The following is a 12,481-nucleotide window of genomic DNA, read 5'->3' as shown; positions in this document are numbered from 1 at the left end:
CTCAGTCCCTGTTTTTGTCAGAATAATCATTCTTGTTCTGTTGCATTCTTCTTAACATCTTCTTGCTAAACTTAATTTATTTTCATTATACATTATACATTTTCTTTATTGAGTCATTCCCGTCATAGCCAATCAGATGCCTCAATAAAACGTGTGGTGCCCGCTGCCCCCCACCTCAAACGTTGGAAGCGTTTGATTGACAGATTCACTGACTATTCACTGCTTGCTAAAGTCGTCTGGTCCCAAAATGCCGTAATCAGACGATATCCGTACCAAGGAAAAATGGCAACTGAACTGACTTCATTTCATTGGAACCCGGGATAACAGCCTTGTTCTGTCCATCTCTATTCATCTGAAATGTATGTAGCTACGCTTAAACGCAAGAGTTTTGAAAGCCCAAAATGTGCATTTGCACGCATTTATACGCTCGTTTACATAGACTTTTCATTAGAAGTTGCTGCTTTAATGTCCATTGCCAAAAGCAGTGTGATCTTAACTAAAATGGGGTAAACCAGTCAGGAAATGAGTGTTTTCCATTTTACAAAAACAAAAAAATGATCCCACAATAAAAAAAATAACAAAACCAAATGACAAGTCAAACCAAAAATAGAAAATGCCTGATCTCTCTGTTTCCGCCCACTCATGAAAAGAACATTTTTCATAACAAATATAGAGAATCTTTTTCCTAAATTTACATGCCAGAGAGGAAGAGGGAAACGTTTCTCTCACTAGGGAATGTGTGGTTTCAATGAAAGTTCCTATAGTAAAATGATAAATGAGCTCAGGTACTGTTTATGTTAAATAACAGGGCTTGTATCAAAGAGTTTGAACGAAACCTGGAGGCCTCAACTCTTATGCAATCATTGCTAAACATCAGGAGTGGTATGTTTTGATGTGACTTTTGCATTAATTCATTTGAGATTTTTTTTCTGTCTGTCACCCAAGCAAGTGGATAAAAAAATAACATTCAAAATCCTCCAAATAAACAAAAAGATAACGTACTTTTTAAACTCCTTGTAGAATTAGACTTTTGTAACTGTCCAATTTTCTACCACTCAGTCGAAACCACCACCCACACAAATTTCCACAAAGATTCAAATCAGGGCTTTAGGTTGGAATGCCCATGTGGTCAATTTCTTGTTTTTATGCCTTGACAGGTGGACTTCCTGTTTTGTCAGGAAGTCCAGGATCTCTTTGCAAAATAATAATTTTATTTAAACAGATACTCTTATTTTGACTTTAAACTCTTATTATTTTTTTTTTCATGCTGATTTGGCAAATAATATCCTGTTTTTCTTGTGTTTCACTGAATTAAATTGAAAGTACATGGCCTAAATACCAAAAGTTACCTAATAAAATATAACTTGTAAGAAAAATAAAAAATAAAAAATAAAAAACAACAAAAACAAAAGTAAATAAACAAGGTCAAACGGTTTTAATTCTTGATATGCTGTATGTAAAGTATTGAGAAACACAGCTCAGATTCACTGCAGATGAAATATGAACCAGTGTCGTGTTGACTCAAGGCTACAACCACAAACTACAGAGATGACTGAGCAAGGCCTTCAGGATGTGCGTCACCATAATTCAGACCTACAACTACACAGGTTTGTCATCTTAATGACATTTTACTGAGTCAACACAGTACTTTCGCTTCTCTTGTTTTTTTTCCTTCTTGCCGGAAATCTCCTCCTCAGCTGATGTGCATCTATTCCAACGCACACTGTGAAGTCTGGAATGTCACAAGCGCACACGGACACACACCTGCTGCCTGGCGTCCTGGCAGCTTGGCTGGCATGTGTGCGCAGGGGCGAGACTCGGTGGCGCTTGTTCCTGCACGCACAGAAATATCGATGTTGTGGCTTGTTAGATGACATACTCATCAGAGAGAGGACAGCTGTGTGTGTGTTTATGTAAGTGTGTGTGTGTCACACGGTTACATCAGTTCCAGTCTCACAATGAGGTGTAGAAGTGTCTAAGGATCTTCCTGGCACTGGAATTAGAAAGTCTCTGCCCTCAGCACTTCCTTAAATAGACACAACAAATGTTTTTTTTTTCTTTTTTCGCCAACACCAACACTGACCTGTCAAAATAAAAGCCTGACAGTTCTGACCTCGGCAGAACCTTTCAGGGTATTTTTTTATTTTATGCTGAATCAAAAAAACAAAACAGGAAGTTGTTTGCAAACAGAGTGACAGAGCGCCGTCCACCACGGCTTCTGAATCTGAAGAAACAAAATCTGCCCGTGTAATTATCCGCATCAAATGACACCTCGACACGTGAGCCTCATGAATATGGAACCAGACTCCATGAATATTCAGGAGATCGGCTCATGAATATTTAAACTATGATGGAGCATGTGGCCAAATGACTAGACAGCCGCAGATAAGGAACAGACAAATAGACTTTCTCCTCTCAACCTCAGCCAGCCGCAGCCTTTTCTCCAAGCTGCATTCAGCCGGGCTAAAGCTGCATCATTTTCCCCATTATGTTTATGGAAACTACAGCGCCCGATAGGAGGAACGCATCCCCGTTCTGTCTGTACAAATGAAGAACGCCTGTTTGAGGGATGCCTTTGTGGTGAAGAGGATTTTGGCAGCAGAGCAGATCATTTTAACTCAATTCTAGATCCAGGCAAGAAATATAAATTCCAAAAGTTTTAAATTGTGTTATTCAAGAATTTAATTATTTTAAGTACTACAACAAAACAACTCTGGTCATTTAAGTATTGATTAACTGAGCATAATATAAGACTAATCGCTTAAAACTTTCACAATAAAAGTAAAAATAAATTCACTTTCAAAATCTGACATTCAATTCCAGTGGACACTTTTTTGGGGGGAACAATAAGCTTTTAACGGATGCATGGATTAAAAGTTTTTTTTAAAGTACTAAGATAAATGTAGCCCAGAATGCAAATATTATTGCCTCCCAAATATTTACATCTAAACTTCACAGATGATTGTTTAATTTCAGGTCAATTGCATGTTTGCTGGACATTTTTTGGATCAAAATGTCATCAACCAACATCCCACTAGTGATCCTTATCTTTTTCACATTTTCTAATCCACAACTACTGGCTGCAACCAACCATTATCATTCCACCACCGTGCTTTACAGATGACGGTTTTGACCCTCCCCCCCTTTTTTCACAATTTAACAACATTTATTCAAGTATCTGCACTATAAAGAAAGAATTCTGGGATACAGGTGCTGGAAATGTTCCTAACCTTTATGTCTAAGCAGGTTAGAAGTCTAAAAATCAATTTAAAATTGACCAACGATGCAACTGCTTCATATCTCTTTTTGGGGCTTTTGGGGGATCATTTCACACAGTTTCAGATAATTTTATTTTTGCTGTCATTTGAAACAAAAAGTAATCATAATCTTCAGAAATGTTCATGCTGTGGCTTATTTAATGGAGACTCTGAGCAACAAGAGAACAAAGTTCTCTGGAAAGTTTTGCCGCTTTCACAGAAAAAAAAAGTTTAATCTTTTTCTTAATATACTGAAATGTATGTTCTCTGGAGATATTACGGTTTTGTAAATGTCACCTAAAAAAAGACTTTCTCATAATGATACTTAAACAGAAACTTGTGAAAAAAAAATCCTCTTTTAAAAAGGTTAAATCTTAAACTAGCAGATCGTCGTCTTAGAGGAGCTATTCTCCATCACAACAGGATTCACAGATATCGATCTTCTCCTTGGTAGAAAGTTGTTGGTGATGTTTATGCATCATAACTGCCTCACTTCCTCCTCCCTGCACAACAGAAAGGAGGAGCTCATCCCTTTTTGATCAAATATCCCGCGGCCCAAACTGTACCTGCATCCAGAAAAAGAAGCGATCAATAAAACGCAGCTGTAGCTCTCAAGGTGGATGGTGGATTTAGATGTGGTGCGTCAGAGAACGGATTTACAAAACCCTCCGCACATATGGGGGGTAATCCGGGGTTCAAACGTGGGCTGGGAGTGTGAGCTCAAGAACACTATTGGGGGGTTCTGGGAGGCTTCCCTTGCTGATGAATGGACTCACTGTGGATCACCTTCCACTGAAGTCATCTAAGAAAGAGTTGGAGGCCGGGGAACCTGCTCACAGTCTGGTGTGTCAGAGCGGATGAGAAACGCACCTGTGAAGTGATGGAGCTCAGCAGCGGCGCCGTGGCTGTGTGGGTTTGTGGTCTATAACGGATGCTTGACAGGCTGATGAGCTCTGGCACTCACACTCTGCTTCCTCCTCTTGCCTGTCTTCTCATCTCTCCAGGCGGTGGGCGTAAACTCCCCTCCTTCACTCTCCTCGCCCCTAAACGCCGCCTTTCCCTCCCCCTGCTCCTCCAGGCTCCGTCGAGGCGCCTTTGCTTTCCACGATTGCAAGTTTGACGGGCCTTCAGAGGGAAATCAAACAATCTCTTCAATTAGACGGCCCACACAAACGCATGTCTGAACTTTTTCTTTTTTTTCATCTTTCAGTCGCAGACACCTTTGTTCCCGAGCTGAAAACACGCTGTTCACACCAAAGGCGGAGAAAAACCTTCTCACTTTGAAGAACAAGAAGCAGCGACAGCCTTTTAAAGCTGATTTGCATTTAGAGGAGGGACTCCCTCCTCCTCCATGCACCTCAAATGACCCCTCAGTTTGTGTGAAATTGTGCACAGTGGACAATGATGCCAGAATAGAAGCTAAAACTGAAAAATGTTGGGATTAATGAAGGAAGCACGGCGCCTCTCTGCTGTTATGTCACTACAACCCTGATGATAAAACACTGTAGAAACACTTCATCCCAATTGCTGCCATCAAGCAAGAAGGAGGAAAAGGTAAAGAGGAAGAGGAGAGGGGGAAGTGAGACAGATGAAGTCCCCGGAGAGCCTCCGGACAGTCAGCAGCAGGATGAGTCAATACTGTAGTAATGCTGTGGCGCACTGCAGCATACCTGGAGGGGGCTCAGACCTGTTGATGCAATCAGTGGTGGATTTCTCCAGTTTTCACTCCGCTTCCATCTGTCTACCCTCCACTTGGCTGTCAGCCTCTCCAGTGAATCCCGCTCCCATCTTTCCTCCCACAGCTTTCCTTCTCATTATGTTTGTTGCTGGGAATAATAAATAAATAAATAAAATATACGTATTTCCAAGAGGCAAGTCCTGGACCAAAAACAATTTACAGTAGCATCTCGTGTTATTTTGAAATTTAAGGCACAAAAACATTTAAGTTGGGAATATTTTTGTGGGCTGATGGGACTTTTTACAGTTGAAAATGACAACAAACAGGTTGACATTTGGGACAGCTTTTCCTCCGACGGGAGTGACAAACTTTCTTTCCCGTTCGGTTTCCTCCTCCATCCATCTCCCATCACCAGGAATTCAATCTCTCCCCTTCTTCTGGAGCTATCTGTATTCCTTTCCGCCCTCTAATCTTTTTTTATTATTTGATCTCTCCATCTTCCGGCTCCAGCTATACCTCCCGTCCCACATTGTTGACCCAGAGGCCTCCGCGCCTGTTCTCTCAGCCGTGGGCATCATGACCATAAGCTGAGTCGCAGGGGCTATTTATATTTGTTCCTAATGAGGTGAGATTTTTCTCCGCCATAGCAACGGTCTCTATGGATACCCCTGCGCTTGGATACCAGATCCCATCCTGTTTTAAATGTCTTATTATGGGCTGCACCCTCCCCTGTGCTGTTGTAGCCTAATTAATTCTGGATCTCCGCCCCCTTTTTTTATGCCACCAAGCAGACAACCTTTTATCTGCAAGTTCAAACGGACAATTAGCTGCATGGTTGTTGATCAATATTACATCACTAAGGTGTGCAGTGTAATAAACTCCTGCAACAAGCAGTGGATTGATGGGAAACTCACAGGAGGAGTGGGGGGTCACATCCGTGACCTGCACGCGGCATTGATCAGGATTGAGGCACAGACCTGGAGCTGAGCTCACACCATTACACGACTGGGAAAGGGGGGGCACACAGGTATTGTCATCTCACTTCCTGCCACAAAGTGAGACAGCCGATCAATAACTTCTGGAGAAAGCCGCAGCGGTGCAAAAACCACCCACACAGGCACGAGGAGAATGCACCCCCCAGAGTTTCTCCTCGCGAGACAGCTGCGTGCACATGTACTCACACAGGTACACACTCTTGACAGGTGCAGCATTGTTATGGCATGTCCAACTCTGGCAGCTTGTTTTCCCTCAGACCTGCTCGCCCCGCGCGCACTGACTCACACATGAAGGTAGGGGGTGGGGTGGAGGGCACGTGGGAGGAGAGGAGGCTCTGACGCGGGATCACTTTCGGCGTAAGGTTAAGTAAATCATATCATCACTGCAGCGTTAGGAGATTGCTTTGACCTCCTGTTTGGCCGCCAAACGGATGCACGCGCGCGCTCGGGCCTTTGTGCGCAGCAGTGACGCTCGTCTCCTTCCCAGCATCGACGCACGCGCTCCCTCCCCGCCACCGGTGTGCTCTCCGGTGTCAGTCCCACCGGGTTCTGTCATGCTTGAAATTCACACATAATATCAGGTGGCCTGGCTGACACAAACGTGTGTGCGCGCGCAGACACTCGGTATGGCAAGCAAACAGCATCATAAATCGCCTGGAAAGACGGCGTTAAGAACAGCGTTTTGGCCTTTTAACATTTGACCAGCTCAGTGGCCTTGTAGTGGAATGTCCATCCTGAGACTGGAAGTTTGTGAGTTCAAATCGGGGCCGAGTCAGACCAAAGACTAATAATGAGACCATCCCTACTAAACACTCAGCATTAAGGGGTTGGATTGGGGGGTAAACCACCACGTGGTTCCATAGTGCAGCTGTGTCTGCAGCTCACCGCTCCCCAAGGGAAAGAGCTAAAAGCAGACAACAAATTTCCCACAACAAGGTGCGTGACAGCTAATGGGACTTTTATAAAAAAAATTAGTTTTTTTACACACATTTTAAAATATTGTTTTGTCCAAAGCAACATTTATTGCCGTTTTCAATCCGGCCGCAATGACTCATCACGTTCAAGAAGTCACATCCAATGTAAAGTCTGTTTAAACACACCTCAGCCTGAATTTTAGGCTTCAGCGTTCATGTGTCGTTATGCAAATTTTTCAGTTCGATCGTGGGTTCTACGTATGAAATTCGCGTTCATTTTCTGAAAGTCCAAGCAGTTGAACTTTTTGATGCTAAATCGTGACAACACTGAGCTTTGACCAATCAGGGACTCAGATTAAGTAGTGACTTGTGGGTTGTGTTCTACGGTGGACGAGAACCACCATTGCAGCAAAAAAAAAAAGTAATGGCAAACAATAATAAAAAATATAAATCTGCGGACAAAAAAGCAATCTCAGCAAAAATAAAAAAAAGTAACTAAACAAAAAAGACTAAACTTTAAGCCTGTTGCAAAATTTGCAGGACTTAGCGCACTGAGCCTCAACCAACTGTAGGTGGCGGACGAGCTAGTAAAAAGTTGAAAAATAAAGAAGAAGATGCAACTTTGATGCAAGTTCATGAAGTTCTAAAAAAGCACCACACGTGTGCGGTATGAATGGAGAATATTGTGAAGGAAATGTCCGTCCATTACACACTAATTTTAAAACATGCGCAGAAAACTGTTTTTGATGGCCAAAACGGTGTTCTCTACTCCATTTTTCCTGGCGATATATAATACCTTTTGCTTGCCATAACCCAACCGACTGATTTGATTACACAAGTGAGAGGCACAACCTCACTGAGGATCAGGCACCCAAAAAGGAAACACGAAAAGAAATTACAAAAAAAAAGGCTTATTTGCCTGTGTTGTATAAGCGTGTTTCATCTTCCCACTCTCGCCTACCCTCACCCACACAGGTTACATCCAATAGCGGCTGCCAAGCCTCTCCATCTTGCAACACAAACATCTCCATGTGAAGGAATATTGCAGTCAAGTTCTTGCTCATAATCTCTTCCCTGTACGCCCACACATGCTCAGAGTGAGGGGGTGAAAGGAAGAGACGGGCTGAAAAAAGGAGGAATGGTACAAGAAAATGAAAACAGGGGAGGTGGTGGCAGCAGCAGGGGGGAGCTAGAGGAGAGGTGCTTATGAGAGCCAGGAGGTAGTTGTTATAGTAACTGTGTTTCTATAGCTGTCAATCATAGCTATTTCAGGCATTTCACCTCAATGGGGGCCAACAGGCAAAAAAAGAAAAACAGGCATGTTATGACCACTGAGGCGATCCTCTCAGATGAAACCATCCAGAAACATGCAACCATTAAAAGAAACCTACACTATATGGATAAATATTTAAGCTTTTTTTAAATTCATCTTTGCTCTAAATTCCTTTAGATGGGATCTACAGATCTTATTCGATTGTTGTGTTATTGGAAAAGATCTACTTCTGCCTTATTTTTTTAATTCCATCAGCATCTTTATTCCACCAAATGTGTTTGTGTGGTCAAATGAGTGACTTGTTGTGAGCTGCATCTGCAGATCTCACACACAGGTAAAAGCCTCTCATTACTTCAGCTGAAATGCCTTTTGTTTTTCTGAGAGGAATGTTGCGTAAGGTGTATAACTCTCTGATGAAACTCCACTGCGGCTGCTTCAGGTGAGTTCCAGCAGAAGAACACTACATTTGGAGGATCTCACACCAGCCCAAAATGTAAATGAAACCACATTTGGACATTTTTTAACCACCATATCTCATATTTAATGTTGTTAAAAAAGCTTTCAAAGTGTGATTTTGCTGCTTTATTTAATGAATCTCCCAAAAATATACAATTAATTAGCTTTGTTAATTAAATTTGAAGGAAGTTTACACCCTTAATAAAAGGACAAGCTCACAATGTAACAAAAAATCTAGTGTTGGATTTGGTCTGGGCTTTGGACTTCCTGTTTGAAGAAACTTCAAAAACGAAAGAAAGTGAGCCACTGAACAATTGCCCCATTTACCGTTTTTTCCGCACTATAAAGCACACTTAAAAATGTTAATAATAATAATTTAAAAAAAAGACAGTCCTTGTAATCTGGAGCTCCTGTAATATTGATTAATTCTAATTACTGATTTTGAAGCGATTTTGAAAGTTAGCCTACATGGCACACTGTCAAAATATCAGTTTAATGTGGCTAACATACTGTATTTTTACATGTTACAAAGATTAAAAGATAGTGTAGTAACATTAACTTTTGTTTAAGTAGTATCAGTCTATTGTTTAACATGTTGCAAACAAGACTTGAAGTTACAAGTGTGGGGAATTCGCTAACCTGGTTAATGCTTCTAACATGGCTAATATGTAGAGTGTCAGACTCATTTTTTACGTGTTATTAACAAGGTTTAGAGTTAGCGTATCTACAATAAATCTTGTTTTTTGTCTTTTCACCTGTTCCAGGCAAAGTTGGGAGTAATGGGTATTGTGAAAATGCTAATGCGGCTAACGTGTAGCATCGTCGGACAGTAGTCTGTGTTTTTTACGTGTTACTAACAAGTTTGGGAGGTACAAGTATGGAGTATTCGCTAACGTGGCTAACACTTCTAACATGGCTAATATGTAGCGGTTCAGACTTTTTTTTTTTTTTACACGTTACCAACAAGGTTGAAAGTTAGCATAGTGACGGTATTTTTAGCAGTAGCCTATCAGTCTGGTTTTTACGTGTGTCACAAGCATAGTTGGGAGTTATGGTGTTCATACACTAATGGAACTAACGTTTAGTGGTGTTGAACTGATTTTTTTTTTAACATTTTTAACTGTATTTTATTGCTCAGTTATATACAAAAACAAAAGAAACTGTTTAGTTTTTTTTCGAGTTAGTGTAGTCATGTTTGTTTTAGCTGCATTAGTCTGATTTTTAGGTGTTGCAAAAAAGTCTGGGAGTTTTCAAGTATGAAGAGTTCTCACACATGGATAACGCTTCTAACATGGTTAACATGTAGCGGTATCAGTCTGTTTCTTATGTGTTGCAAGCAAACTGTGGAAAATACCTGACTGAAATGTAAAACAGCCTAACCTCACTAAACAGTTACACACAGTCTGGGTACTAAACCAACTTTTTAAATCTTTGTGGTTACAGTTCTGATAAAGTGCTAAAGGGGGTGTGATAATTTGATTGATAAATGACTGCTTACTCTTCAAACTGTCTTGTTTGTAGATCATAGATTATCAACACACACTACTTCTGTTTAGGGCTGCCACGATTAGTCGACTAATCGACTATTAAAATAGTTGACTAATTTAGTGGATTAGTCGATACTTTATATAGTATGGAGTGTAGTAAGTTTAAAGTTGTAATGGCCTTATGCTAGCTTTTTAGACCATTTTGGAATTTAGCTAATATTTCAGCTACATGCTAGCTGTTTTGTCTAATTTGGAATTTATTCAGTTTTTAGGCTAATTTGAAGTTCAGTTAATATTTCAGCTGCATGCTAGCTATTTTGGCTAATTTAAGCTTTTTTGTTTTTTAGGCTATTTTGGAGTTTAGCCAATATTTCAGCTACATGCTAGCTGTTTTGGCTAATTTAGGCTTTTAGGCTATTTAGTCATTTAGCCAATATTTTAGTCACATGTTAGCTGTTTTAGCTAACTTAAGCTCTTTTTTGGTTTTTTAGGCAGTTTTTGGAAATTAGCTATATATTCAGTTACGTGTTTGGCTAAACGAGGTTTTCTGTTTTAGATTTTTTAGGCTAATTTGTCATGTAGCTAATATTTTAGCTGGCTATCAGCTTCAGTGTTTTTATCTATCAACTTCAGTGTTTTCAGGTATCAATTTCAGCATCTTCAGCTATCAGCTCTAGCATGTTGCTAGATGTTTTGGCTAATTTAGGATTTTTTCAGTTTTATAGGTTAATTGGGAGTTTAACTAATATTTTAGCTACATGCCATCTGTTTTGGCCAACTTATTTTTGCTATTGTTTTTTTAATTATATTTTTAAGCTAATTTGGCATTTAACTAATATTTTATCTGGATATCAACCTCAGCATTTTAGCTATCACTTTCAGCATCTTCAGCTATAAGCACTAATGTTTAGCTTTCAGCATTCAAACTAGCATTTTTGCAGATAATGCTAGCGTGAATATTTCTAGGTTTTTGTTAGTTTAAGGCTAATGATGGTTAAGATACGTATTTTACATCTACTTTGCGCATGACCCGATTAGTCGACTAATCGGAAAAAAATAATTGGGGATTAGTCGATTATTAGAATAATCGTTTGTGGCAGCTCTACTTCTGTTCTATGTACAGTCAATTTAAATTATGTGGAATTCTCACAGTTAAATTTAAAATACCACAATTTTGATTAAAATATTTCCAAATAATTTAGATTTTATTATTAACTGCAGGACTTCGTCCTTACTTTTTATGGAAGTTTTAATGATTTATCTGAAGTTTTTTTTTGGAAAGTATTTGAGGTTTGCATTTGCAAGCACCTGGTATTCAGGTGTTTTCTTATGCAATATGTGTGAATATTTCTTTCCCACATCGTCTCTTCCTATTGGATAAATGCAGTATTGCCCCAGCACAGTTTTTTTATTTTAATAATAGAGCATCTCTATGTAATTACGAACATCTTAGCCAAAGAAAAACCCTTGATTCAGCCCTATTAAGGGCGAACACATGGTGAGGAGGAGAGAACAAGCGTTGAGACAAAAGAGTGGGGGAGTGCGAAAAGAAAAAAAAGTGTAGAGCACCAATATGGCTGTGCCGAGTTTGGGGAACCATTAGGCAGGAGGTAATTAATACCTGTCACTGCAGCGCTTCGTTCGCTGCTCGTATCCGCCTTTTTTCAAACCAATTAAAAGATGACACTCCCCCGGTGGAGCGCGTCTTGTTAAAATTAAACGCTTTGAGATGCGCAGACACCTTTGATAAAAAGAAACAACGTCCACGGCTGGCTTTGGCAGTGCTGGCACGCCATGGAGACGGAGAGACATGGCAGCACCGCATGTGTTGTGTCACCACTCGTGGGAGATGAATCTGATTAAAAATAAAAAAATAAAAAAGGGGGGGTGGGAAAGCAGAGTCGAGATCTCAAGTGGAAGACTGATGTAATGTTATGGGACGTTTATGAGCCAAGAGGAGGCAGTGACCGGCGGGGAGGATGTGCCAACGTCCAGATGAAGTGAGCTGCCGAGGATATGAAAAGCCAAAAAACTATAAGGACAGGAGGTACGAGAAGGGAAAAAAATGTGGAGGTTAAATAAGTGAAATCTGGAGGATTTTCTTATAGAAGATGAATGAGTGACAAGAACTCAGGAAGACAGATGAGATGGAGAGAAGAGGGGGAAAAAAATGGAGTGAGAGATGCAGGCAGGGGACCAGCAGCTCTCTGCCAACATCTCCATGCATCCTTCCAGACACCACACAGCGCTGCCATCTGCCTCCCTGACACACACTGCAACACACACACTGAAACACACACACACACACGGGGAGGAGAAATCATTAGCGTCTCCTGACACTGAATAAATATCTAGAGATGAAATCTGTCTGTGGAGAAATCACCTGCAGGGAAAATGTGATTGGATGAGATCGTGACCTCA

General features: G+C 40.6%; 1 long non-coding RNA gene across 1 annotated transcript; it reads left to right on the top strand.

Annotated features, from left to right (window-relative positions):
* The first annotated feature begins 111 nt into the window (after positions 1-111).
* On the top strand, positions 112-7,265 carry LOC118599328. The gene is made up of 2 exons (XR_004948634.1): positions 112-1,607; positions 1,698-7,265. It is a non-coding gene; the product is annotated as an uncharacterized LOC118599328 (long non-coding RNA).
* Positions 7,266-12,481: the final 5,216 nt, after the last annotated feature.

The sequence above is a fragment of the Oryzias melastigma genome, linkage group LG11 (genome assembly GCF_002922805.2).
Source record: "Oryzias melastigma strain HK-1 linkage group LG11, ASM292280v2, whole genome shotgun sequence".
Taxonomy (NCBI): domain Eukaryota; kingdom Metazoa; phylum Chordata; class Actinopteri; order Beloniformes; family Adrianichthyidae; genus Oryzias; species Oryzias melastigma.
This window is presented reverse-complemented; position numbering and strand designations above follow the sequence as displayed.